This window comes from Eurosta solidaginis, chromosome 1 (genome assembly GCF_040869045.1).
Source record: "Eurosta solidaginis isolate ZX-2024a chromosome 1, ASM4086904v1, whole genome shotgun sequence".
Lineage (NCBI taxonomy): Eukaryota > Metazoa > Arthropoda > Insecta > Diptera > Tephritidae > Eurosta > Eurosta solidaginis.
The window spans coordinates 315,228,333-315,255,750 of NC_090319.1; the positions used below are offsets into that span (position 1 = coordinate 315,228,333).

At 37.6% G+C, this 27,418-nt stretch overlaps 1 pseudogene; it reads left to right on the forward strand.

The window, feature by feature from the left end:
- The first annotated feature begins 12,039 nt into the window (after nt 1-12,039).
- On the forward strand, nt 12,040-25,729 carry LOC137243929 (glyoxylate reductase/hydroxypyruvate reductase-like; annotated as a pseudogene).
- Nucleotides 25,730-27,418: the final 1,689 nt, after the last annotated feature.

The following is a 27,418-nucleotide window of genomic DNA, read 5'->3' on the forward strand; positions in this document are numbered from 1 at the left end:
TTCGCCCCATCCAATAGGTACGACCTATCACAAACTTGCTGTTTCGACAGAGGTGGACCATAATGAGAGAGGTATTAGAACCGCTGGTTCCACTATACAGTTAAAGAGATTGTTGGTGTCATGTGGGGACACATTGCAAGCAGGACATATGTTTTGTATGACGGGTTGATTCTGGATAGGTAAGAGTTTAACCAGTTACAGTATCCAGATCGAAGTTTATCTAGAGTGACTAGCGTTTTCCTAAGAAGAGTGCGTTCCTCCTCTGCTAGTTTTGGGTATTGTTCTTTGAGTGCAGGATTCACCGGGCAATTCCCGGCATAGAGGTCCGAGGCCTGTTTGTAGATTTCACTGAGGACTTGCTTGTACTTTTTAGTTTCATACGGCTGTGGTTTCAGGAGCCCTATTTCCTCATAATGCTTACGGAGATGACTCTTTAGGCCCCTGGGCGGTGTACGCTCATCAATCAGATGTCTGTTGGGATGCCCAGGTTTCTGCTAACCAAACAGCATTTAATTTCTCTCCCTAATGGGGAGTATTTTCGCCTCATTATGTAGATGGTGGTCTGGGAACATTAGAAGACAGCCCGTGACGGTTCTGAGGGCGGTATTTTGGCAGACCTGTAGCTTCTTCCAGTGAGTAGTTTTAAGGCTTGGCGATCATATCGGGGACACGTAGCATGCAATTGGCTGGCCAATTGCTTTGTAAGTGGTAATGAGCGTTTCCTTATCCTTACCCCAAGTACTACCGGCAAGAGATTTGAGGATTTTATTGCGGCTCTGGATTTTCGGTACAATTTCGGCTGCATGCTCACCAAAATGTAGATCCTAATCGAACGTCACACCCAAGATTTTGGGGTGTAAGACAGCCTGTAGCGTGGTGCCATTAATGAGGATGTTCAAAATAGTCGACATTTGGGACGTCCATGTTGTAAATAAAGTCGCCGATGATTTAGTCGGTGACAATGTCAGGTTTCGTGAGGCGACGAAACTGGAGAGATTAGGGAGATAGCTGTTTATTTTGTTAAAAAGCTTATCGATCTGTGGGCCTGGGCCTGTTCCATTATTGTGCAGTCATCGGCGTAGGAAACGATAGTGACTCCTCTGGTGGGGAAAGTAGCTTTGATATGTGGAAGTTAAACAAAAGTGGGGATATGACATCACCCCTGTGGCATCCCTTGTTTAACCCTTCTTGGTTTGGATGTTGCGTTCCTGAATTGTACCTATGCTTGCCGACCAGACAAGTAATTTGCGGTCCACCTTTTAAGACTTGGGGAGAGGGGAGACCATTCCAGGTCTTGCAGTAACATTCCATGTTTGACCGTATCAAAAGATTTTGACAGGTCTAATGCAACGAGTACTGTCCTATAGCGGGGGTTTTGATTTAATCTGCAATTAATCTGAGTGCTAATGTCATTTAATGCGGTGGTTGTCTATGGAATTTAAATTTGCTTTAAAGTAGGGGAGCAGAATGGCTTCAAGTGCCTATCGTCAGTAATAAGATAAATATCGGACGATAAGAGTCTCCTATGTTAGCTGGTTTTCCAGGCTTTAGTAGCGGGACGACCTTCCAAGGGTAGTTGTGTATTATGACTCTGTAGAAGAATATTTAAAAAATATTTTGTTAACGAAACTCATATCGGTGCGATTCAATTCCGTGTCAAAAACTCCTGCTACACATATATATCTCAATACATATATGTCCTCTGTACGTGTGTTTGTGACTGAACTCCTCCTAAACCACTAGACTGATATTGACGAAATTTTTTGCGTATATTCGAAAGGATTTTGAGGATGCTTAAGATTCACTATTTGCTCCTGGAAGTGGACCAGGGACCGTCCTAATCCAAAAAATATAATTAATGGTGTGATTCACTTGGAATTCTGTACAAATGGTGTGATTCACTTGGAATTCTGTACAAAGGTACCCCTGTGACCATGATAATATTTGAGAAACTTTCTGTTGCAGGAAGTGGACCAGAGACCACCGACCTATTCCAAAAGCTCTAAAAATCCGGTTGCAATAAATCGTATTTATGAGACCTTTTGCTTGCTATTTGGTGAAAGGGTACCTCTTTGCCTTGCCTAATATTTGAGAAACTTTTCCTTCCAAGCAGTGGACCAGTGGCTGGCCTATTCGAAAAAATTCTATAGATGGTGCCGTTTTCTTAACCTTTGGTCCGGGGAGGCCACTTCGACATGCTTAATTTTTGAAGCCTTTTCTCTGGAAAGTGGACCAGGGGTTATTGTTAAAAATTTGGGCTTAAAAGTGGAAGTGGGAATGGTATTGGGAGTGGGAATAAGAGTACGAGTGGAAGTGGGATTGGGAATGAATGTGAAAGTTGGAAAGTGAGAGTGGGACTGGGAGCGGAAGTAGGAATGGTTTCAAGAGTGGAACAGGAAGCGAAATAAGTGATGGACAAGGTGGAAGACTAAGTAGAAGTGAAGAGGAGAAGCGAAGCCCTCCTTTTAAATGTAGGCAAACCAATTCTCGGGCAGAACAAAGTCTGCCGGGTATTCTGGTAAATACAAAACTAAGGCTAGGTGAAAATTCCACTTAATGTAATTTTTTATTGAAATAATGACTTAAAATATCCTTCTGTCAATTGGCATATCAGAATATTTCATTTAAATTAAAAAAAAAAATCCAAAATGTGGCAACATTGTAAAAAACCGAAAAGCCTTTTCGCAAGATTTCCCGATATCGATTTTTCATCGGTTTGTTTTCGATGCGTTACCCAACATATATTGATTTGGTATTGGGAAAATATGTTTTTGTTATATGATTTTTTATAGGCGGTTTGTTATCGATAACAAGGTCATCGACGTCTAATCGGTTTGTAATCAAATGGATGCCGATATCACTCAAAAAGGATGCCTAACTTATCCCTTAGAGGTCCAGAAGTATTTTTACCTCCTATACATTTTATTATAACTTTCTTTGTACTGGGTATTTTTCGTGTTTGTACGGAAACGCATCACTGGGTAGAAAAACTGTTGCTGGGTGATGCAAAGGACAAATTTATTACAAAATTCATAACACGGAATCTTGCGATCGATTTTTAAGTGGCTTTCCAGTAAGCTGGAGACTTGAGTTTTTAAACACAATTCAGGAGCCAAAGGGAAAAGTTTTCTTAATGGGGTTTATAGATCGATATTTTTAGAAATCTCGTAAAAAGCTTTCAATTGGGCTACACACTGGAAACTTCACGCAACTTTTTTTGCGGACTCCTCTTTTGTGAGCTGAAATAAGCTCAGCAATAAAATTTAACGAAAATTCCCCTACAGCTTTTTCTGAAAACTGCATTTTAGTGCATCATCACGTAACATCAATTGCATTGTGAAAATAAACTCTTGAAGAGATGTACCGCAATTTGTAGATCTAGTTGAGTACATAAACCCAGCGTACTTAAAATTTCCAATATACCCTCTAACTCTGGAGGTAGGGGCCAAACCCCCCTTTTTGTAGATTGATTCATAAATCGGCCAGTAACTTTTTTGCTGTTTGGTCTACGAACAAAACTTTTATTTCATCACAAAAAGAGCTACGCTTCTGATGATGTAATTTGTAAATTTGTGAATAGAAGTATCAGAGAAACCTTACAATATATATTGAAAATTCATTGTTCATTTTGTATAACGGTTGTCTTGATTATTTTGGTTACGTGTATAATCAAAGGAATTTTGAATAGAATTCACAGTCTATTCTGCTTTTAGGTTTTATTGTTGTATTCCTCGATTTCATATGAACACAGAAAAAAGTATAAAGTTTTATCTTCGTTTATTACAGAACCAAAATTTTTCACCTAGGAGTGGTCAAAGTAAAATATCTCAGCCGAATTTTAATGTTTGATATTTCAACACACAAATTTACAAATTTTACATTGTTGAAAGCGCAAAAATGTAATTTTTCTGATGACATGAAAGATTTATTCGCAGACCAAACAGAAATAAAGTTTGAGCTAATATATGAATCAACCTATGAAAAGGAGGTTTTTGGCCCCTGATTCCAGAGTGTGAGAGTATTTTGAAAATTCCAAGTTTGTAGGGGTTATGTTTTCGACTAGATCTACAAATCTCGGCAAGAATATATCTTCACTCTCAAACTGTGCAATTGATGTGACATGATGATGTACTAAAATTCAGTTTACTCAAAAATCGCTCGGCGAATTTCCCTAAAATTTGATTGCTGATATTACTTCAGCACACAAAATAGAAATCCGTCAAAAAATCTGAGATGGTCTGACTTCGAATTAAAACATCAAAATTCATCAACAATAGCCGTGTTTTTTTTACATGCGTATACGCTTACGTTTGCGCGTAAAAATATAATAACTACTGACTACTAACTGACGCGTCCAATGCTTTTATTTAATTGCCTGATCAATGCCCGAGATTGATGAGGAGTGTGATGACTAGTACCTAGGACCTACCTAACTATTTTCTAGCTTTTAGTATTATTAGTACTTAATGTAAGTATTGTTTTCAATAAAACCGTTTAACTTAAACTTTTTTTTATTATTTTATTTTCAAGTTTTTAGTCTTTATTTAACTGCCTATTATTTCTCATTCTATTTAGTTCATTTAGTGACTCATTATTACACGGACTCTTTCCTGACAATTTGTTACAATCTAAGTCCTCAATACATAACCTTTCCAAAGACTTTACTCGACTCTGCGCCATGTATGCTTGTCCCTCCTCGAACTCCAAAATATTTTGATGTCACTTCTACTGGACTATATTTAATATTTGTTCCAAATATGAGCCAAATCGGACATCGTGGGCCGCTTTCTTTTCATGTATGTATTATGTGTTCCAAATATGGATATACGATTTTTTCGAATATCTCGATTTTTCGCCACCTAGCGGCGCTTTTTTCACAGGCCATTTTCTATTCATGTATGTATCATGTGTTCCAAATATGAGCCAAACCGGACCACAAATATTGAATATCTCAATCCTTGCGCCACCTAGCGGCGATTTTTCTCACAGGTCGTTTTCTATTCCATACATGAATGTGTTCCAAATATGAGCCAAAGCGGACCACAAATACTGAATATCTCGATCCTTGCGCCGCCGAGCGGCGATTTTTTTTCATAGGTCGCTATCTATTCATGTATGTATTATGTGTTCCAAATATGAAAAAAATCGGACTACAAATACGATTTTTTTAAATATTTCGATTCATGCGACACCTATCGGAGTTTTTTTCCTTATTATTGCATTGTCATCGGGTTCTGAACTATATTCCATGTTTCAAGCTTGTAGCTTTTCGGGAAGTTACTTAAATTTCAATTACAAAACTCGTGCCAGCCAGCCAACCTGCCAGCCTGTCAAATCAAGCTAAATAAAGGGCCAATTAAACTTATTTAACCCTAACGCCATAGTCGTAACCATACCCATATCCGTAACCATCTCCAATGTGATCGATTAGTGGTGCCTTAACCTACAAATCGTAAAAATTTCATAAAAATGAAGAAAACGCAAAAAATTGCAAACATATTCCACAAGAAATAAGTCTCTTAGTCACAACGTATCCAAAACAATGAATAAAATCTACAAAAAGTTATTAAATTCACCAACTGAAATATTTTTAGGTTACGGATATGGCGAGAAACCAAAAACCAATTGGCTGGCTATGATATGGTCATTGTGAATCCATACAAGTGAAAAATCTTTCTATTCTTCCATTGCCATACATACCTGTCAAATAATAGCTGACATATTTCCGTCAATTAAACCTACATTTGTGCATCGCTGCAAGCACAAAAATTTACTAATTTCAATGACGTAAAAATACATGGAAGAATAAACAGATGGAAAGTTATATGACAGTAGATGTCTCCGCTTATTGGGTTATTGGACCCCAACTCCGGATTTTGAGGGCGTATATGATCCAAGTATGCAGATTTTGTATACTAGACTAGACCTAAAACTTGAGGTGCATCTTGAAAATAATAGATTTTCAATGTCATATAGTGTTGTTAATTGAGTTAACATTGTCGCGTTCATTAATCTATGAGCATCAGCCTATCGTCTAAGGAATGTAAAATTTCGCCTAAGCTTCGCGAATATTCTCATAAAATGCATGAAAATGTTGCGTCAGGCACCCAGACTTGCCCATATATATAAATAAGTCTCAAAATATTTCAATATCACAGTGCTATTCGTCATCTGATGTATGAGAAGTAATGAGATCATTTCTTACAACAAAGTCGTGGCAGCATACAAATCCTGGCATAACAAAATCGTCCCAATATTTCTTACAGAATAAGAAAATGGGTACAAGCTCAGCCAATTTGCAGAGTGACAGGTTACCTAGTTCAAATCGATTCGCCTGAATGCACTAAACGTAAAATTTTGTTTTCAATTAATTTTTTCGCTGGCCATCTTATTGGCTCCATCAATGGCAAGCTTTATATAATTACCAAGAGGCACACGTGATTTTGAAATAAATTTTTAATTCAGTGTTGTATCATTTTTATTAGGCTCAACTAGTGACTAAAATGTATGACAAAATTTGTTTGTTAATCGATCGAAATATCTAACCACCAAAACAAGACCTCTCGTTCTGATAAGTCCGTTGTTTCATCAACTATCTACAAAATTTGTTTTTTGGGAAATCCAACATTACTCCTTTATGTGCCGGAATTGCCTTTGTTCTGCTACAATTAAATGATTGCACGATTTTTGAATCTGTGCAGTAGTGAAAAAGACAAAAATATCAAAATCGTGGTTACTTGCTTAAAAAGCACCAAAATTTACAAAAAGGTACCAGCGCACCAAACAGAGTTCGAAGTGGCAGCCGTGGTTTTCGCCGTGTTGTTGCGAACAGCCATAAAAAGAAATGTCAGTAACCCCAATCTAAATCAGCGAGTAGTTTGTGTTCGAAGCAAACATGTTAAGTGATGTCTCTTATTGATTTATCCTCTTTGGTTATGGTATTATTAATAGATTACATTGATTTCCATAAGATTGGTTCGATCAGCTGTTTTATCTGGTTATGGATAAGTCACCATTAATTGGCCTTTAAAACCGTTTAAAAAACGCGTATCCTCGCTTATTCAATGCTTAGGAGACCCATCCATCGACAGTGGTTAAATAACTAGCTACAGCACAGGGTGTACCGAAAATCGGAGATACAACCCTCTGATGGCCATAGTGTATAACATATAGCTGAATCAGTTGCGATGAATTGTGGACACGCACCATTTTAAGAGGTGATACATAGAATAAGTGTAGAGGTGAAACATAGACACATATTTCAGTTACATCTGAGTATAATGCGTATTGAAATTTAGTAGTACTAATTTTATGCGCAGCAATTTCAGAGGTGTATTTAAAGTTTGACGCTTAGCAGTTCATATAAAGTTTAACCGTAGACGTCTATAGATGTAAAAAAACACAGCTATTATGTTTGTGTTAAGGTACATTTTCCACAGCGTTTTGCTACATTTATATAATCTTGGCAAAGTTTCGTGTAAATTGCGGTTAATAACAAAAATATATCTTAACAAAACTGAGAAACCGATATTTAACATTAAAGTTTTGTTTGGTGTTATAAGTAAATCCAAACAAATGCTCTTTGAGAAAATATGTAGCCATTTCATCATATGTTGTGTCGTGATTTTGAAGCACTGCAACTCACACAAAATGTGTTCTACTAAATTGTTTATCTACAGTTGATAAGAATCGCTTAATCTTCCACAGTGAAATTCTTCAAACAAGTAGAACAAACTTATAACAACACTGTCAGTGTTGGAACAACCGAAATAACTATATAGAGTTAAATCGTAGTAATAATCGGAATTCCGTAGTAGATTCTTCAAGCATTATTTTTTAAAAACAAAAACTCTCAAATTTATCTACAAACGTAATATTAAAAAAATGTTATTAATATGTTTCCTTGTTCAAATAAAGATAAAATCATTCTGAGGACAACCTGATACCGTACTGAAATGCGTCGAAGTGAGAGAGGAAAAACATAAGTTGTTGTTTAATATCAATGGCCAACATATTTTTAAATAGCTATCCAATAAAAATCAGATAAAATAAGTAAGAAAGTCTAAGTTCGGGAGGAATCGAACATTACATACCCAACTGCGCACTTGAAAAGCTGTTGTTGTTTACATTATTTGGTTAATAGTTGTTAAAAGGCTGCGTAATAATACGTGTATGGTTCTATTCTGAACTTATTTTCGTTCAAAAGAAGCAAAAAGGGTCGAGTGACGCCTATTTTCAAAATTTGTTTAAGTTTTGCTCTTAGCTCAACCATACCACAACTAAGGTAGAATATCAGTCAAATGTAGTTAAATACCGTTGTTACTACAAACTTTGTTAAGGTTAGACCTGTAAGAAAAGTGGGCGTGTTGTTTAACTGGTATTGATTATCTTCACTCAGTCTATATAATTTGGCAACTACAGTATCTCTGCCAAATTTCAATAGAATATCTTTAACAGCTTTTGATTTACGGCTTGATAAACTTCCAAATTTTCTTCTCCTAAATTTGGCTGGTGCCACACCCTTATTTAAATTTTTTGGAGTTACCATATTTTGCGTTATAAAACCAATTCACTTACAAAATTTCATTAGCTTAGCGGTATTCGCTTTTTAATTATCTCATTTTTACTATTTTTCTAGATTTTCAACATCGAAAAGGTGGGCGTGGCTTTCGTACGATTTTCAATATCAGTCTATTCTGGATCCAGATAAGCCCGTATACCTAATTTGTCTATATATCGCAATATTTGCTTGGCTTTTTTTATGGAAGTCTATATCTCGATTCCGTTATACCTGTACAACCAACCGTTGTCCAATGCAAAGTACATCTGGGTATAACAATTGTAAACACTTCCTTCACATAAATTTTTAAAAATTTTCTACCTATCTTCTTTTTATTTCCCCCATTTGATGCGTTGTCAAGGTGCTTTGATCTATGTGTGAAGTTTCAAGTTTTTCCCTTAATGGCAAGTCTTTTAAAAATTGATGGCAATAAGATCGCTACAATTAAGAGCCCGATTATAATTTGTAACTCGCTAAAAAAGAAAGCAAGTTTACAAAATTTCTATTTCAATTAACAATTGATAATGACGTTTCCTAAGGTTTTTGAAAAACGTAACACGTAACACGCGGTTATTGTCAAGTTATAACACTGTCCACTTCGCTTATACTCACAGCGTAACCTCTCATTGAGATAATTTAGTAGAACTAGCGTTGCCATAAGTTATTAACTTTTCTCAAAATGAATATTATTTTTGTTTACTTTAAAAGATCCATAACTGATCCGAAAAAGGTTCATACAACATTCTGAATACATCGTATACGAATTCCGCAGAATACCAATAAATAATGCCTGGTTCACACATTTCGATACACAGTTAAAATATTATACGGTTTGTTACAAGGAACTTAAACATTATACAATATAATAACGCAAAGTAATTTTCTATTTTGCATTCGATTTTGTTGCGTTTTCTTTGGTTGCCAACTTTGAGTGTGTGTACAGTTCTGGTGATTTAACTTGTAGCAAAAAACCAGCTTTAGTTAAACTAAAACCTTTCTGCTGCTTATGAGTTTTAGGGACTCATGCCTTTCTTTTTATGAGTCGACGAATGAGGATTTTGTAATATATATAAGAGATTTTTTCTCTGGCAACGCTTAGTTAAAAGCAAGTCGCTCAGTGTGTCGTGTACATAATTCTCTTCAACCAAAAAAAAAAAATCAATAGCAATATCGAGCATAGCGGAACCATATAAGGTGGCAGCAAGGCGACATACATCCAGAAAAAAATGAAGATTAGATGAAATTTGTTTTGTAACACGATGAATTAATGTCAAAATCATACAGAGACGGGAGTTGCAGTGTCAAGTCTAGGGACCTAAACTGTTTTTCCTTTTATAATAAAAGTTCCTCAGAAATAAATATTTTCCGACTTTAAATTGTTTAGTCCGAAAGTAAGTATTAAATACAGACTTTTTTTAAGTCCCAAAATTAAATTTAAATCCGGACTTTTATTTTCGAAGGGCAGAATATAAGCCCGGCCCTATACCTATGGAACATCTCATCCAAATGAAACGATTTTTTTATACTGAATCTTTATTGTTTCAACAGAAAGTGGTGTATCAAATTTCAAGGCAATATCTTAGTTGTATCAAAATTTATGGCGAAAAGATAGGTGAAAGTGTACAATGGAATAATAGCACCATGAGTGTTGTTTAGTTTTTCTAAGAAAATTTTCTGGTATTATTTACAAAAATTTTCAAATGACCATATAAGTCATATTAAGACATATGAGAAAATACTGGTAAAAAATTCGTTTCATTTGGATGAGCCGTTCCATAGTTATAGAGCGGGACTTTTATTAGTCCTTAAAAATAAAAGTCCGGATTTTACTTTTATTTGTGGATTTTTTTAGAAGAAAAGTCCAAAAAATAAAAAGGATGCATGATTCGTCAACAAATTGCTAAGGATATCCCCGGGAACAAATAAACTTTCTCTTAGGACAATATTTTAACCCGGAATTTTTCGACTCAGAAGACAAAATTACTATTAAAATTGGTCCCTGGTCAAATCATATTTAAAAAGTACCAATCAGCTGATTTTCGGCGTCACTTGTTTGATTCCGCCATGATATCTTGAAATTTCTAAAAACGTGAGGCGTAGCATAACCTTATTAAGGTTCAGTTGGTCTTACTTAATCGAAATTTTACGCGTCCAACGCTTTTATTTAATTGTCTGATCAACGCCCTAGATTGATGGGGAGTGTGATGACTATTACCTAGGACCTACCCAATTATTTTCTAGCTTTTAGTATTATTACTTCATGTAAGTATTGTTTTCAATAAAACCGTTTAAATTAAAAAAAAAAGTTTTTTTAATTATTTTATTTTCAAGTTTTTAGTCTTTATTTAATTGCCTATTATTTCTCATTCTATTTAGTTCATTTAGTGACTCATTATTACAAGGACTCTTTCCTGACAATTTGTTACAATCTAGTCCTCAATGCATAATCCTCCCAAAGACTTAACTAAACTCTGCGATACGTATTCTTGTCCCTCCTTGAACTCCAAAATATTTTGATGATCACTTCTACCGGACTGTATGAACTATTTGTTCCAAATACGAGCCAAATCGGACATCATAGGTCGCTTTCTATCCCTGTATATATTATATGTTCCAAATATGAGCCAAATCGGACCACAAATACGATTTTTTTTAAATACATCGATCCTTGCGCCACTTGGAGGCGATTTTTTCGTAGGTCGCTTTCTATTGTTGTATGTATTATGTGTTCCAAATATGTGCCAAGTCGGACCACAAATACGATTTTTTGAGTATCTCGATCCTTGCGCCACCTAGCGGCGATTTTTTCCTAGGTCGCTTTCTATTCTTGTATGTATTATGTGTTCCAAATATGAGCCAAATCGGACCACAAATACGATTTTTTGAATATCTCGATCCTTGCGTCACCTAGCGGCGATTTTTTTCATAGGTCGCTTTATAATCTTGTTCCAAATATGAGCAAAATCGGACCACAAATACGATTTTTTTGAATATCTCGATCCTTACGCCACCAAGCGGCGTTTTTTTTCATAGGTCGCTTTATAATCTTGTATGTATCATGGTTCCAAATATGAGCCAAATGGGACCACAATTACGATTTCTTTGAATATCTCGACCCTTGCGCCACCAAGCGGCGCTTTTTTCATAGGTCGCTTTATAATCTTGTATGTATTATGGTTCCAAATTTGAACCAAATCGTAACACAAATACGATTTTTTGAAATATTTCGACCCATGCGCTACCTATCGGAGCTTTTTCTTATTATTGCATTGTGATTGGGTTCTGAACTATACTCCAAGTTTCAAGCTTGTAGCTTATCGGGAAGTTACCCAATAACAAAATTCGTGCCGGCCGGCCGTCCACCCTGTCAAGTAAAGGTAAATAAAACCATTTTAAAAACACTGAGCAAGATAGAATTTTCTTCTACTGTTTACTTAAAGAATTTGGTTTATATACAAACATTTTAAATAAATATTTAACTTTTAAGATTAAGTAAGTCAAATTTGGGTGCAACAGTTTCGTTCGTCAAAGACACTTACAAATTAAAGAGAAGGCAAAGCGTGGAGAAAGTTATCAAAAGCTATAAAAAATTCTAAGTGCACGCTTGCAATAGCTTCGTGTATTGTTAAATTATGTAAGCAAAATTTTAGTCGGCATAGTAAGGGAAAGCAAGTAAGATATTCGAACTTTAAGCGCTGAAATAAATTAAAATTATCTTTAGTTATAAAATCTACCGACAAGTAGTGCGATTTGGTGATTTCCAAACAGAAACATACAAATAATGCCGGATAATAAAAAAAGGAAATTCAAAATACTACTCACAACTCCAGAAATTCCCCAACATGTTCTTGATTTTATGGCACTGGAGTGTGAGTTAATTATTTGCCAATCTGTGCCAAGTAAGTACTCGGAAATTTTGGAAAAAGCAAAAGGTGTAGATGCGCTCTTTTGGCGTACCAAACTGCCAATAAATGCAGAGGTGCTGGATGCCGTTGGTCCGCAACTGAGATCGGTTTCCGCAATGTCAGTTGGCATAGAACATATAGATGTGGATGAGGTTAAAAGACGAAATATACCGTTAGGCAATACGCCTACTGTTTCAAACGATGCCGTAGCAGATGTTGCAGTAGGCCTATTGTTGGCGGCAGCGCGACGTTTTTATGAAGCACGTCAGATGGTTGAGGCGTGAGTAACGTAAATATAATGGAATAATTTCCAAAAAAATAAAAAAAAATGTATGTCCGTTCTAATGTCTTATAGCCAAATTTGGCAAAATTATCGCCTTCATTGGATGGTAGGTTAGGATTTGTATCACTCTGTTGTTGGTTTCTTCGGTTTTGGTAGTATTGCTCAAGCTATTGCCAAACGTTTGTCTGGTTTCGATATTGGCAGTGTACTTTATATGACACGCCGGCGTGTAGCTGAGGATATTGAGAAGAAATACTCAGCAAGCCAAGTTGATTTCGATACTTTACTAGCGCAGAGTGATTTTGTGATCATTGCAGCACCATTGACTAAGGAAACTGCTGGTATTTTTAATGCAGACGCTTTCAGTAAGATGAAGAAGAATGCTGTGCTTGTGAACATTGCACGTGGTGGTAAGGCTTTTACCTTTAACCATTTCATAATTAAACAGAATTAAAAACCTGCAAACTTATTATTCGTAGCTCGTATGAATCATCAAGATCTTTATGTAGCTCTAAAAGCAAACCAAATATTCGCAGCCGGTTTGGATGTTACGGTACCAGAACCACTGCCTCTTGATGATCCATTGCTAACTTTACCGAATTTAGGTGAGTTTGAGTGTGTAGAAAAGCGACTAGTTTCTGAGTTTCACATAACTATTTTGAAGAAGTCGCAGGCAAACTTGCAGAACGGCAAATTATTTTTAGCTCAGAGTTGATTTAAAAAAATTGTAAAAAATATATGAATTTAGCTCATGTCATTTTAACTCTAAGTTAAAACAAATAAGGAAGGCTAAGTTCGGGTGTAACCGAACATTACATACTCAGCTGAGAGTTTTGGAGACAAAATAAGGGAAAATCACCATTTAGAAAAATGAACCTAGGGTAACCCTGGAATGTGTTTGTATGACATGTGTATTAAATGAAAGGTGTTAATGATTATTTAAAACGTAGTGGGCCTTAGTTCTATAGGTGGACATCTTATCGAGATATAGCAATAAGGGTGGACCAGGGGTGACTCTAGAATGTGTTTGTACGATATCGGTATCAAATTAAAAGTATTAATGAGGGTTTTAAAAGGGAGTAGCCCTTAGTTATATAAGTGAAGGCGTTTTCAAGATATCGACCAAAATGTGGACCAGGGTGACCCAGAACATCTTCTGTCGGGTACCGCTAATTTATTTATATATGTCATACCACGAACAGTATTCCTGCCAAGATTCCAAGGGCTTTTGATTTCGCCTTGCAGAAATTTTTCGTTTTCTTCTACTTAATATGGTAGGTGTCACACCCATTTTACAAAGTTTTTTCTAAAGTTATATTTTGCGTCAATAAAACAATCAAATTACCATGTTTCATATCTTTTTTCATATTTGGTACAGTATTATGGCATTTTTTTCATTTTTCGAAATTTTCGATATCGAAAAAGTGGGCGTCATTTTTAACACCAAGATAAAGTGAGTTCAGATAAGTGCGTGAACTAAGTTTGGTAAAGATATATCGATTTTTGCTCAAGTTATCGTGTTAACGGGCGAGCGGAAGGACAGGCGGTCGACTGTGTATAAAAACTGGGCGTGGCCTCAACCGATTTAACCCATTCTCACAGAAAACAGTTATCGTCATAGGGTCTATGTCTCTACCAAATTTCACAAGGATTGGTAAATTTTTGTTCGACTTGTGGCATTAAAAGTATTATAGACGAATTAAATGAAAAAGGGCGGAGTTACGCCCATTTTAAAATTTTTTTATCTTTGTATTTTGTTGCAACATATCATTACTGAAGTAGAATGTTGACATAATTTACTTTTATTCTGTAAAGATATCAAATTTTTTGTTAAAATTTGACTTACAAATTTTTTTTTTTAAAAGTGGGCGTGTTCGTCATCCGATTTCGCTAATTTTTATTTAGCACACATATAGTAATAGGAGTAACGTGCCTACCAAATTTCATCATGATATCTGCAACGACTGCCAAATTACAGCTTTCAAAACTTTTAAATTACCTTCTTTTAAAAGTGGGCTGTGCCACGCCCATTGTCCAAAATTTTTCTAATTTTCTATTTTGTGTCATAACGTCAACGCACCTACCAAGTTTCATCACTTTATCCATCTTTGGTAATGAATTATCGCACTTTTTCGGTTTTTCGAAATTTTCGATATCGAAAAAGTGGGCGTGGTTGTAGTCCGATTTCGTTCATTTTAAATAGCGATCTGAGATGAGCGCCCAGGAACCGACATACCAAATTTCATCAAGATACCTCAAAATTTACTCAAGTTATCGTGTTTAAAGGCGGACGGACGGACAGACGGACATGGCTATATGAAGTTTTTTCTTTCACCCAGATCATTTTGATATAAATAAGTCTATATCTATCTCGATTAGTTTATGCCGTTATGGATTACCGTTATGCGAACAAAGTTAATATACTCTGTGAGCTCTGCTCAGCTGAGTATAACAAGTAAAGGTGTCTAAGTGCGGGTGTAACCGAACACTATATACTCAGCGTGGGCTGAAATTGTACATTTCATTTCAGATAAATTACTTTTCTACATAACACATAAAAAAAAAATGTCTCTTCATTTCCTCTTACAATAAAACTTGATAAGTGAAATATCATTGATTCAAAACTATTTTTTGCTAAGTTATAGCTTATGATTTTCGTCTACGCCCCTTTTAACAATCTTTTATATAAAACTGGGCGTGGTCTTTAACCGATATCGTCGAATTCTTTTAGAAATATTTCTTGCTATAGGGAAAATTTGTGTACCCAATTTTATTACGATCCGTTAATTTTTTATGGCTCTCGAAACATAGAAGGGGGGGGGGGGGGGGGGGTGGGTTCCACGTCCATTTTTTTTTTAAATTTAAAGTTTTTCCTATTTATTGTTATACATCCACTTGGGAAATGAAAGACCATTGATATAAAGCTCTTTTTTGCAAAGATATAGCTTATTTTATTCGTCCACGACCCTTTTAAAAATCTTTTGTATAAAAGTGGGCGTGATCCTTAACTGATTTCTTAAATTTTTCTTCAAAGCATTCCTTATAGTAAGGGCAACCTCTCTGCCGAATTTTGTTACGATAGGTTTAACGATTTTTGATTTATGATTAATAATATTTGTAAAATTGATTTTATCACAAGTGGGCGGTGCCATGCGCATTTTAAAAAAAAATTTCAAATTTTTATCAAGAGTCTCAATATCAGTCCATACGTCAAATTTCAACATTCTAGGTGTATTATTTACTGAGTAATCAGGTTTTTTGTGTTTTCCAAAATGTTATATATATATATAAAGTGGGCGTGGTTATCATCCGGTTGCGCTCATTTTCAATACCAATCTATTCTGGGTCCAGGTAAGCTCGTATATCAAATTTTGTAAAGATATCTCAATATTTACTCAAGTTATTATTATTGTTACGAATATTAGCAAAACTAAGGAGTGCTGCCAGCTCTAAGCCGATCTAAGCAGTGACGTGAATGCACATCAATAATTCAATCATTATGTATCTACATAAACGAATCAATAATTGCGTCTACACATATGTACACATTCCGACGAGCAACATTTACATACAAGGCAGCGAGAGATGAGATGTCACACACCGATGAATTTACTTATACGCTTATGTGTGTGTGGGAGACTGTAAACTACAAACACATGCATATACCTTATCTGAGTTGTCACAAGAGAGAGCAATAATTTGTGCACGTAGTTGTGGCTGGCGATTTTGTAGCCGAAACAACTAGTAACTTCTGGAAATCGAAGAGCCTAGAAGTATGCAGCGTAAACTATAAAAGCGATGCAGGCGAGTAAGAAGTAATTCAGTTTGATTTGAATTGTCAAGCAGGTACGAGTAAGACGAAATCTTGCGAGCAATAGCACTATTATTTTGAAAGTCAGTTTCCTTTAAGCTATCAGTTTGGTTATTAAGCTATTCGTTGTACAGTTGGAGTGTTATTGTGAAGTACTTTAATAAAGGCCATTTTGCATTACTACAAATTGGAGTTATTTATTCAACAGTTTAGTGATTCGAACTTAGCAGAGGATTGCAAATAAGAGGATTTGCAAGTAAATTCGTTACAATTGGTGTCAGAAGTGGGATTGTTGAATAAATTCCGAAGATTGGGAATACGACTTGGACATGGCAAAGTTCAGTGAATTGAAGATCCAGCAACTGAAAAAGGAGTTGGAGAACCGTGGATTAAATACAACCGGAAATAAGATCGAACTTCAAGCACGGCTACGAGAGGTAATGGAGTCGCAAGGAATTGATGTGGACGAGTTTGTCTTTTATCCTGATGGGGACGAAACAACAACAAAAATTGAAGAGAAAAACGAAACATCGCAGACAGTTACAAACACAGACTTGAACATGATATTGGCTGCAATATCGGCACAAATGTCCGAAATGTCATCACAAATATCCACCAACATGTCATCACAACTGGAAGAACAAAAGACAAATATAACATCCCAACTGGAGTCACAGGAGACACGTATTACATCCAAGATGGAAACTCAACTGGCAGAGCAGAAGACATATATGGCATCCCAACTGGAATCACAGGAGGCACGTATTTCAGAAATGACGTCGCAAGTGTCATCTCAACTGGAAGACCAAAAGACATATATGGCATCTCAATTGGAAGCGCAAGAGGCACGTATGTCTGAAATTTCGGCAGAAATTTTGGAACAGGTATCATCAAAACTGGAAGCGCAGGATGCAAAAATGGCTCAATTTCAGGCAGAAGTAGATGATTTAAAAGGTCGTATGGAGCAGTTACAACTAAATCGCCCAGCTGTTTCAGCGAGTAATCCAAAGGTAAAGACACCATCCTTTGACGGTTCTGTTCCTTTTCAGGTCTTTAAGCTACAGTTTGAGAAGACCGCAGCAGTGAACCAATGGAATGCTGAAGATAAAGTTGCAGCTCTGTTCGTGGCCCTGAAAGGGCCTGCCGCGGAAATCTTACAGACCATCCCAGAGTACGAGCGGAACCATTACGAAACATTGATGAGCGCTTTAGAGAGACGTTACGGAAGCGAGCATAGGAAACAGATATTCCAAATTGAGTTGCAAAACCGCTACCAAAAAGCAAATGAGACATTGCAGGAGTTTGCTTCAGATATTGAAAGATTGGCTCATCTTGCAAATGCGGACGCACCCGTGGAATACACTGAAAGGGTAAAAATCCAGAGTTTCATAAATGGCATACGGGACGTGGAAACGAAGCGAGCTGCATACGCAAACCCAAAGCTGACATTTGCTGAAACGGTATCACATGCATTGACTCAGGAAACGGCCTCACTATTGAGTAAACCAGCATACAAAGCTCATCGTGTAGAAGTGGAAAGACCAGATTGGGTAGACACTATTTTGGAAGCACTGAAGGGATCACAACAGAAAAATGGCGGATGTATTAAATGTTTCAAGTGTGGCAACCCAGGTCATATGGCACGACATTGCAGCAGCGGTCCCAATAGCTCCAACAATGTGGGTGGTCGTAAACGCAGAGCAGAAGGTGATGAGCAAATATCCAAGACCACTCAATCGTTAAACTAAATCGAGTCAGCCGCAAGGGGCGACAGCTGGCTCCCGCAATTGAATGCCCCATAATCTCTATCTCGCAGATTGGAAGAAGATCGAGCAATCTTACTGTTGGAGGACATGTGGACGGAAAGGAACGGTTACTGACTGTAGATACGGGTGCATCTCATTCCATCATTCGAGCGGATTTAGTCAACAAAAAGATAAGACCATTGCTTGGAGCAAGATTACGTACAGCCACGGGAGAGGACACCCAGGTAATTGGAGAAGTAGAATGTGAAGTCGCAATTGGGAACGTCACGGTAGTACACAATTTTATAGTGGCAGAAATTGTTGATGAAATCATAATTGGAGTCGACTTCTTAATCGACCAGGGCATCAAGATCGACATGCAAAGCAAGACGATGCGATATAAAAACATGGATGTACCACTTAATTTCGGCTACGAGAGAGGCTACAGCAGTAAACGAGTGCTGGTGGAAGAGAGTCAGCAAATACCACCAAAATCCGAAGCAGTCATCTGGGCAAAGGTTGATGGAGATTGTGGGACAAACAAATTGTGGGTTGTCGAAGCAGCAAACAAATCAGCTCTAAACATACTTGTAGGAAAAACCCTGGCTATGACACAACAAGATGGTCGTATTCCGGTAAGAGTACTCAATGAGTTCAAGTCACCACTCAAACTGACTAAAGGAGCTATTTTGGGAAGATGCCAAGAGGCTGAAATAGTTATTAACTGTGAACAACTCCAGGAACACGTTTCAGCTAGTAATACTGATCTTTCAAATGACATCACGGCATGGATGCAGGGGCTAGAGAAAGCATATCAGAGTAAGGCAAAACAACTGCTCCTAAAGTACGCGAACATATTTGACCAGGATGATTCTAAACCAGGCCGCACCAACGTTGTGAAACATCAAATTGAAACTGGCGATGCGAGGCCGATCCGTCAAGCTCCACGTAGTGTTCCACTGGCGAAGCGGGAAGTTGTGAGTCAAATCATTCAAGAAATGAGCGACAGCGGCGTCATCGAACCATCAGCTAGTCCATGGAGCTCACCGGTAGTACTTGTAAAAAAGAAGGATGGAAAAATGAGGTTTTGCGTGGACTACCGGAAGTTGAATGACGTAACGAAAAAGGATAGCTACCCATTGCCAAGAATTGACGACACTCTGGACTCGCTATCTGGTACGAAATGGTTTTCCACGCTGGACTTGAAAAGCGGCTACTGGCAAGTGGAGGTGAAGGAGGAAGATAAAGAGAAAACAGCCTTCAGTGTCGGTGATGGTCTTTGGCAATTTACAGTGATGCCTTTTGGACTTTGTAATGCACCAGCTACTTTTGAGAGACTCATGGACCAGGTACTGAAAGGACTACATTGGAAAACATGCTTGGTGTACCTGGACGACATCATCGTATTGGGCAAGAACTTTGATGAACATCTTAAGAATTTGGAGGAAGTTTTCCAGAGAATAGCTGGCGCTGGTCTGAAGTTAAGTCCCAAAAAGTGTGCGCTGTTTAAAAAGGAAGTCAATTATTTGGGTCACAAGGTAACGACAGAGGGCATCTGCACTGCAAACGAAAAAATAGAGGCTGTAAAGGATTGGCCAAGACCACAGAACCTACATGAATTGAGAAGTTTTCTTGGGCTGTGCACATATTACCGCCGATTTGTACCAAATTTTTCCAGCGTAGCCCATAGCCTCCATGAGCTTACAAGAAAAAATAAAGCTTTTGAATGGAAGAAGGAGCAAGAAGTGGCTTTCCAAACATTGAAGGAGCGTTTGTGCACTGCCCCAATGTTAGCATATCCGATTCCAGGAGCAACATTTATTCTAGATACAGATGCGAGTGGATATGCTATAGGAGGCGTTTTATCACAACTGGTCGATGGACAGGAGAAGGTAGTTGCATATTACAGCCGTTCGATTGGAAAACCAGAGAGGAACTACTGCGTTACGCGGAGAGAGCTGTTGGCATTGGTAGAGTGCGTTAAACATTTTCACAAATACCTCTACGGCCAGCGATTCCGTGTCAGGACAGATCACGCAGCTTTAAAATGGCTACTGCAGTTCCGTAATCCGGAAGGACAATTGGCACGGTGGATCGAGCGACTTCAAAGCTATGACTTTTCCATTGAGCATCGAAAAGGTAGTACCCATGGAAATGCCGATGCAATGTCACGAAGGCCATGTAGTTTGGAATGCAAGCACTGTTCAAAGGCCGAGGCTAAAGAAGACATTATAGATGTCCGGCTAATGACTATAACGTGTACGGATGAATGGGACAAGGAACAACTAAGAAAGTGTCAGCTAGAAGATACAGATCTGTCACATGTTATGCAAGGGCTCGAACGAAACGAAAGACCAAGCAGAGAGGATATGTCAGCAGAGAGTCCCATTGCGAAGTCATATTGGGCACAGTGGAACAGTTTGGAATTGATATCCGGTTGCTTGCATCGAGTATGGGAGAGTGAGGATGGTCAGTGCAAGAAGAAACTTATAGTTGTTCCCAGGAAGAGGATTCCTGACGTGCTCAGCGAGTTGCACAATGGTCCAAGTGGAGGCCATCTTGGAATCACGAAGACACTCGAGAAAATTAAGCAGAGATTCTATTGGGTTGGTTGCCGTCAGTCGGTCACCGAGTGGATTGCCAATTGCGAGGTATGCAACAGAGCGAAAGGGCCCAAAACCCGAAGTCGTGGCCAGATGAAGCAGTATATTTCAGGTGCACCATTTGAAAGGATCGCCATGGATGTCGCAGGTCCATTTCCTACTAGCAACCGCGGAAACAAATACGAACTGGTGGTTATGGATTATTTCAGTAAATGGCCAGAGGTATACCCAATCCCAAACCAAGAAGCAGAAACAGTAGCAGAAGTGGTTAAAAACGAATGGGTTGCAAGGTATGGTGTACCAATGGAGTTACATTCTGACCAAGGCAGGAATTTTGAATCAGCTGTGTTCCAAGAACTGTGCAAGAAGTTGGGCATTCGAAAAACACGGACAACTGCATTGCATCCTCAGTCCGATGGTATGGTGGAACGTTTCAATAGAACATTGGAGGAGCATTTAAGGAAAGTAGTCGACAAGTACCATAAGGACTGGGATACACACATATCATTATTCTTGATGGCCTACCGATCGGCAGTACATGACACAACGGGCCAAACTCCCGCAAAGGTAATTTTTGGCAATGACCTTCGACTGCCAGCTGATTTGAAGTATGGGATAGATGCCGATGCGGAGAGGAATGACAAGAAATCCACTGATGTCTTAGAAGAAGAGCTGAGAGAGATACACGATCTGGTAAGGCAACGAGCAAAGATTATGAGTGACAAGATGAAAGCGAGGTACGATAAAGCAATTAATTCGGAAGGGTTTCAGGAAGGAGATTTGGTGCTGCTATACAACCCACAACGAAAAAAAGGTTTGTCCCCGAAATTGCAGTGTAACTGGGAAGGCCCATACAAAGTTGTAAAACGGATCAACGATGTAGTGTACCGCATACAAACCACTACCAAACCACGAACCAAAATGAAAGTGGTTCATTTGGAGAGATTAGCAGCGTTTAGATCGAGAGATTTGTCTGATCGGGACGATCAGACTTAGGTGGAGGGCAGTGTTACGAATATTAGCAAAACTAAGGAGTGCTGCCAGCTCTAAGCCGATCTAAGCAGTGACGTGAATGCACATCAATAATTCAATCATTATGTATCTACATAAACGAATCAATAATTGCGTCTACACATATGTACACATTCCGACGAGCAACATTTACATACAAGGCAGCGAGAGATGAGATGTCACACACCGATGAATTTACTTATACGCTTATGTGTGTGTGGGAGACTGTAAACTACAAACACATGCATATACCTTATCTGAGTTGTCACAAGAGAGAGCAATAATTTGTGCACGTAGTTGTGGCTGGCGATTTTGTAGCCGAAACAACTAGTAACTTCTGGAAATCGAAGAGCCTAGAAGTATGCAGCGTAAACTATAAAAGCGATGCAGGCGAGTAAGAAGTAATTCAGTTTGATTTGAATTGTCAAGCAGGTACGAGTAAGACGATATCTAGCGAGCAATAGCACTATTATTTTGAAAGTCAGTTTCCTTTAAGCTATCAGTTTGGTTATTAAGCTATTCGTTGTACAGTTGGAGTGTTATTGTGAAGTACTTTAATAAAGGCCATTTTGCATTACTACAAATTGGAGTTATTTATTCAACAGTTTAGTGATTCGAACTTAGCAGAGGATTGCAAATAAGAGGATTTGCAAGTAAATTCGTTACATTATTATTATTATTATTTATTTACTATTACGGCGTTTTAAGCCTAAAACTTAGATTATTACAATTATAAATACATTTTAATAATAATAGGATTTCTAGCGTTTGGGGTGTCGGAATGCATGAGATTCCGATCAGAACGGGAATTGGTGGTCCCAACAACAAGTCTAAAAACTTTAGATATAGAGACTGGTGTATCTTTCGGGTTTAAAAACGAAATAAAAAGTTTAAAATTATGCTCAAAATTCAAAAATAAAAAAAACTTGTTATCGACGACAAACGTGCAATCGATTTTTAACAGACGGGTTGTCGATGAATTAGGAATTTTTCTATTGATTTTGTTAAACACGCGATATAGATGAGTTATCGGTTTGTAATTGGCGACTAGACGACTTGTTATCGCTGATTTGATACCGGTGTTATCGAAGTGTTATCGATTTGCTATCCAAAATAACGGTTTTGACTGCTTATCAGTTTGTAATGAAACATATACCGACAACTATTCTAAAAAAATCCATAACTGATTCCATAAGGGTCTAGACAATATTTTGAAAAGACGCTTTTAGCTCTGTGTTGTTTCGATTTGCTGGGATGCACACTTTGCTTGTGTGTGTGTCTTTGTCTAGGGAAAATTACAGTTATATCTTATTCGAAGTCTTTTAATATAGTTTTGTTTCATTGATACTGCAATCAACCCTTCAAAACGCTAAGATTTTTATACTCCGTTGAGCAGAGCTCACAGAGTATAATAACTTTGATTGGATAACGGTTGGTTGTACAGGTATAAAGAAATCGAGATAGATATAGACTTCCATATATCAAAATCATCAGGATCGAAAAAAAATTTGATTTAAATACGATAACTTGAGTAAATATTGAGGTATCTTGATGAAATTTGGTATGTGGGTGCCTGAGCACTCATCTCAGATCGATATATAAAATGAACGATATCGGACTATAACCACACCCACTTTTTCGATATCGAAAATTTCGAAAACCGGAAAAAGTGCGATAATTCATTACCAAAGACGGATAAAGCGATGAACCTTGGTAGGCGAGTTGAACTTATGACGCAGAATAGAAAATTAGTAAAATTTTTGACAATGGGCGTGGCACCGCCCACTTTTAAAATAACGTAATTTAAAAGTTTGGCAAGCTGTAATTTGGCAGTCGTTGAAGATATCATGATGAAATTTGGCAGGAACGTTACTACTATTACTGTATGTATGCTTAATAAAAATGAGCAAAATCGGAGAACGACCACACCCACTTTTGTAAAAAAAAATTTGTTTAAGTCAAATTTTAACAAAAAATTTAATATCTTTACAGTATATAAGTAAATTATGTCAACATTCAACTCCAGTAATGATATAGTACAACAAAATACAAAAATAAAAGAAAATTTCAAAATGGGCGTGGCTCCGCCCTTTTTCATTTAATTTGTTTAGGATACTTTTAATGCCATAAGTGGAACAAAAATTTACCAATCCTTGTGAAATTTGGTAGGGGCTTAGATTTTGGGACGATAACTTATTTCTGTGAAAAAGGGCGAAATCGGTTGAAGCCACGCCCAGTTTTTATACACAGTCTGCCGTCTGTCCTTCCGCTCGGCTATTAACACGATAACTTGAGCAAAAATCGATATATCTTCACTAAATTCAGTTCACGTACTTATCCGAACTCACTTTGAATTGGTATAAAAAATGGCCGAAATCCGACTATGACCACGACTACTTTTTCGATATCGAAAATTAGGAAAAATGAAAAAATGCCATAATTCTATACCAAATACGAAAAAAGGGATGAATTGGATTGGTTTATTGACACAAAATATAACTTTACAAAAAAACTTTGTAAAATGGGTATGACACCTACCATATTCAGCAGAAGAAAATGAAAAAGTTCTGCAGGGCGAAATAAAAAACCCTTGAAATCTTGGCAGGAATATTGTTCGTGGTATTACATATGTAAATAAATTAGCGGTATCCAACAAATGATATTCTGGGTCCCTGGTCCACATTTTGGTCGATATCTGGAAAACGCCTTCACATATACAACTACCACCACTCTCTTTTAAAATCCTCATTAATACCTTTAATTTGATACCCGTATCGTACAAACATATTCTAGAGTCACCCCTGGTCCACCTCTATGGCGATATCTCGAAAAGGCGTCCACCTATAGAACTAAGGCACACTTCCTTTTAAAATACTCATTAACACATTTCTTTTGATACCCATATTGTACAAACGCATTCCAGAGTCACCCCTGGCCCACCTTTATGGCTATATCTCGAAAAGCGTCCACCTATAGAGCTAAGGCCCACTCCCTTTTAAAATACTCATTAGCACCTTTCATTCCTTTTAAAATACTCATTAACACATTTCGTTTGATACCCATATTGTACAAACGCACTCCAGAGTCACCCCTGGTCCACCTTTATGGCGATATCCCTAAATGGCGTCCACCTATAGAACTATGGCCCACTCTCTCATAAAATACTCTTTAATACCTTTCATTTGATACACATGTCATACAAATACATTCCAGGGTTACCCTCCGTTCATTTTCCTACATGGTTATTTCCCCTTATGTTGCCACCATAGCTCTCAACTGAATATGTAATGTTCGGTTACACCCGAACCTAACCTTCCTTACTTGTTATTATTTGTCTTTTTATCACCCCTAGCGAAAAAAGAGGAATAAGTACGAAGCTTCTTCACGAAGTCCCCTAAGTTTGAATGTCTTAATGGAATTGTTGGTTCTAGAAATTATATAACGTAACCAATACAGAGCTCAGATTATTCGGCGCGAAAGTTGTTGTGTCATAAAATATGAATCTAATATTTAACTCCCTCTTTCTAACTATTCTCTGTTTTCTCTTTGTTCTTTCAGTTATTCTCCCGCATATCGGAGCGACTACACATCGTGCACGCAATGAAATGGCCATGTTGGCTGCACAAAATGTTTTACGTGGACTTAACGGTGAACCGATGTTAACTTTAGTTAATTAAAACTTTAAAATAACGATCCCTTTATAAATTTGTGCTATATATTTCTTCAGAAATTCAACATCCGCCTAATGGTCGAACTTTTGATCAAAAAAAAAAAAAAATTATTAAAATGCACAAAACAACATGCAAAATATTTTCTACTTAAAAATGCCAATCTTTAATTTTCAGAGGTCTCAAAGTTTCGGATCTAAATATGAACTCTTACATTAAAATATACATTTTAAACTGTGTAGAGAGAATATAATGAATTTATCACCTCAGAGCAACTCCTTTGATTCTATTTTTAGATAATCGGCTTAAATCGGATTACAAAAATTATTTATTTATTTATTATTTGTTGGGGAAATATCCAATATTACCCTAACAGTTTTTAGCACGCTGGCTGCGTGGGCCTTCGGTGCTTCGTGCTTTACATATGGCTTATTACTAAGTATTTTCATATCGTTAAAAGCTTATGTTATTAGATGTATTCTAACATATTTATACATTTTATGAAGTTGTATATGGTAATCACATTATTATAGGTAACGTTTCTGAGGATGGTAATGTCGTTTGTCGTTTGGCAGCGATCAAGAACGTGGTCAATTGAAAATAGATGCCCGCAGAACCGACAAGGCGAAGGTGGCGTACCAAGTAGTATATGTTCGTGGGATATTTTGGTGTGCCTGAGCTTGAGTCTGATAAATATGGTGATTTGCTGTTTGGAGAGTGGAGCTGGGTATATTGACTTTTCACCTAGTGGATTTAGAAGGGAATATGAATGCTTAAATTGGGACCACTCAACTGTTTTTAGGTGTGACAGGTGGCAGTCGATAGTTTCGAGAATATCGTTTTTGGAACATGTGTTGAAGGAGAAGGTGGGATTGTAGTAGGTACTTCTGGCAGCTTAGTCTGCATACTCAATCCCGGGAATACCTATATGGCTAGGTATCCATACAACTTTTTTCTTTTTTGTCCATTTTATTAGTTTTTCCCTAATTTTGGTAACAGTCGGGTCGTCCTCGTTAAAGATGCTTTTCAATGCTTGGAAGACAGAACAGACAACTATCTGCGCAAATTAGCAATTTGCCTTTGTTGCTGGCTGCGTATTCTGAAGCTTTAATAATAGCCAGTGCCTCGGCTGAGAAGATTGAATTATTTGGTCTTAAATAGCCGTTGGATATTAGCGAACCGTCTCTGTGTACTACCGCGAATGTTGTGCTATGGTCGGTTTTAGAGCCATCTGCGAAGATCGGTACCCAATCTCTAAGGCATTGCGAGTGTATCAGTTCCTCGTAGCGTTGTTTGAAAACTAAGCTGTTCGTATTAAGTTTACGGAGAGCATGTAGATCAACGTTTACTGCTGTAGGAGGAAGTTCCCAGCGCGGCTGACTGCTACTTTTAAAACCGGTTGAAGGTACAGAGATGCCGAGGGTTTTGCAATTAGAAACGCAAAGGCGGATGGCCGACATTGTTTTGAAAAAACGTTTATGGCGGAAAGCCGTTTTAAAGGTGCTGCAAAGAAGCCAATTTGTGGTATTGACCAGCTTGGGTATAAGTTTAAGCGTGCAAGTTATGCATCTATGAATAATAGAAGGGAGACCAGCTTCAGCTAGGATCCCTTTGATGGGGGAAGTTGGGAAGGCATTAATGCTACGCCGGACCGCAGAATGATAGGGGGAGTTGAGGAGATTGAGGTGGCTTTTGTCACACCATCCGTAGATAAGGAGGCCGTAGTCTATTTTGGATAAGATAATAGAGCGGGTGATGTTTATGAGGCTATTTTGGTCAATTTGGAGGTATCTCGACGCTAAATACTTAATAATATTAAGCCTAGTAGCAAG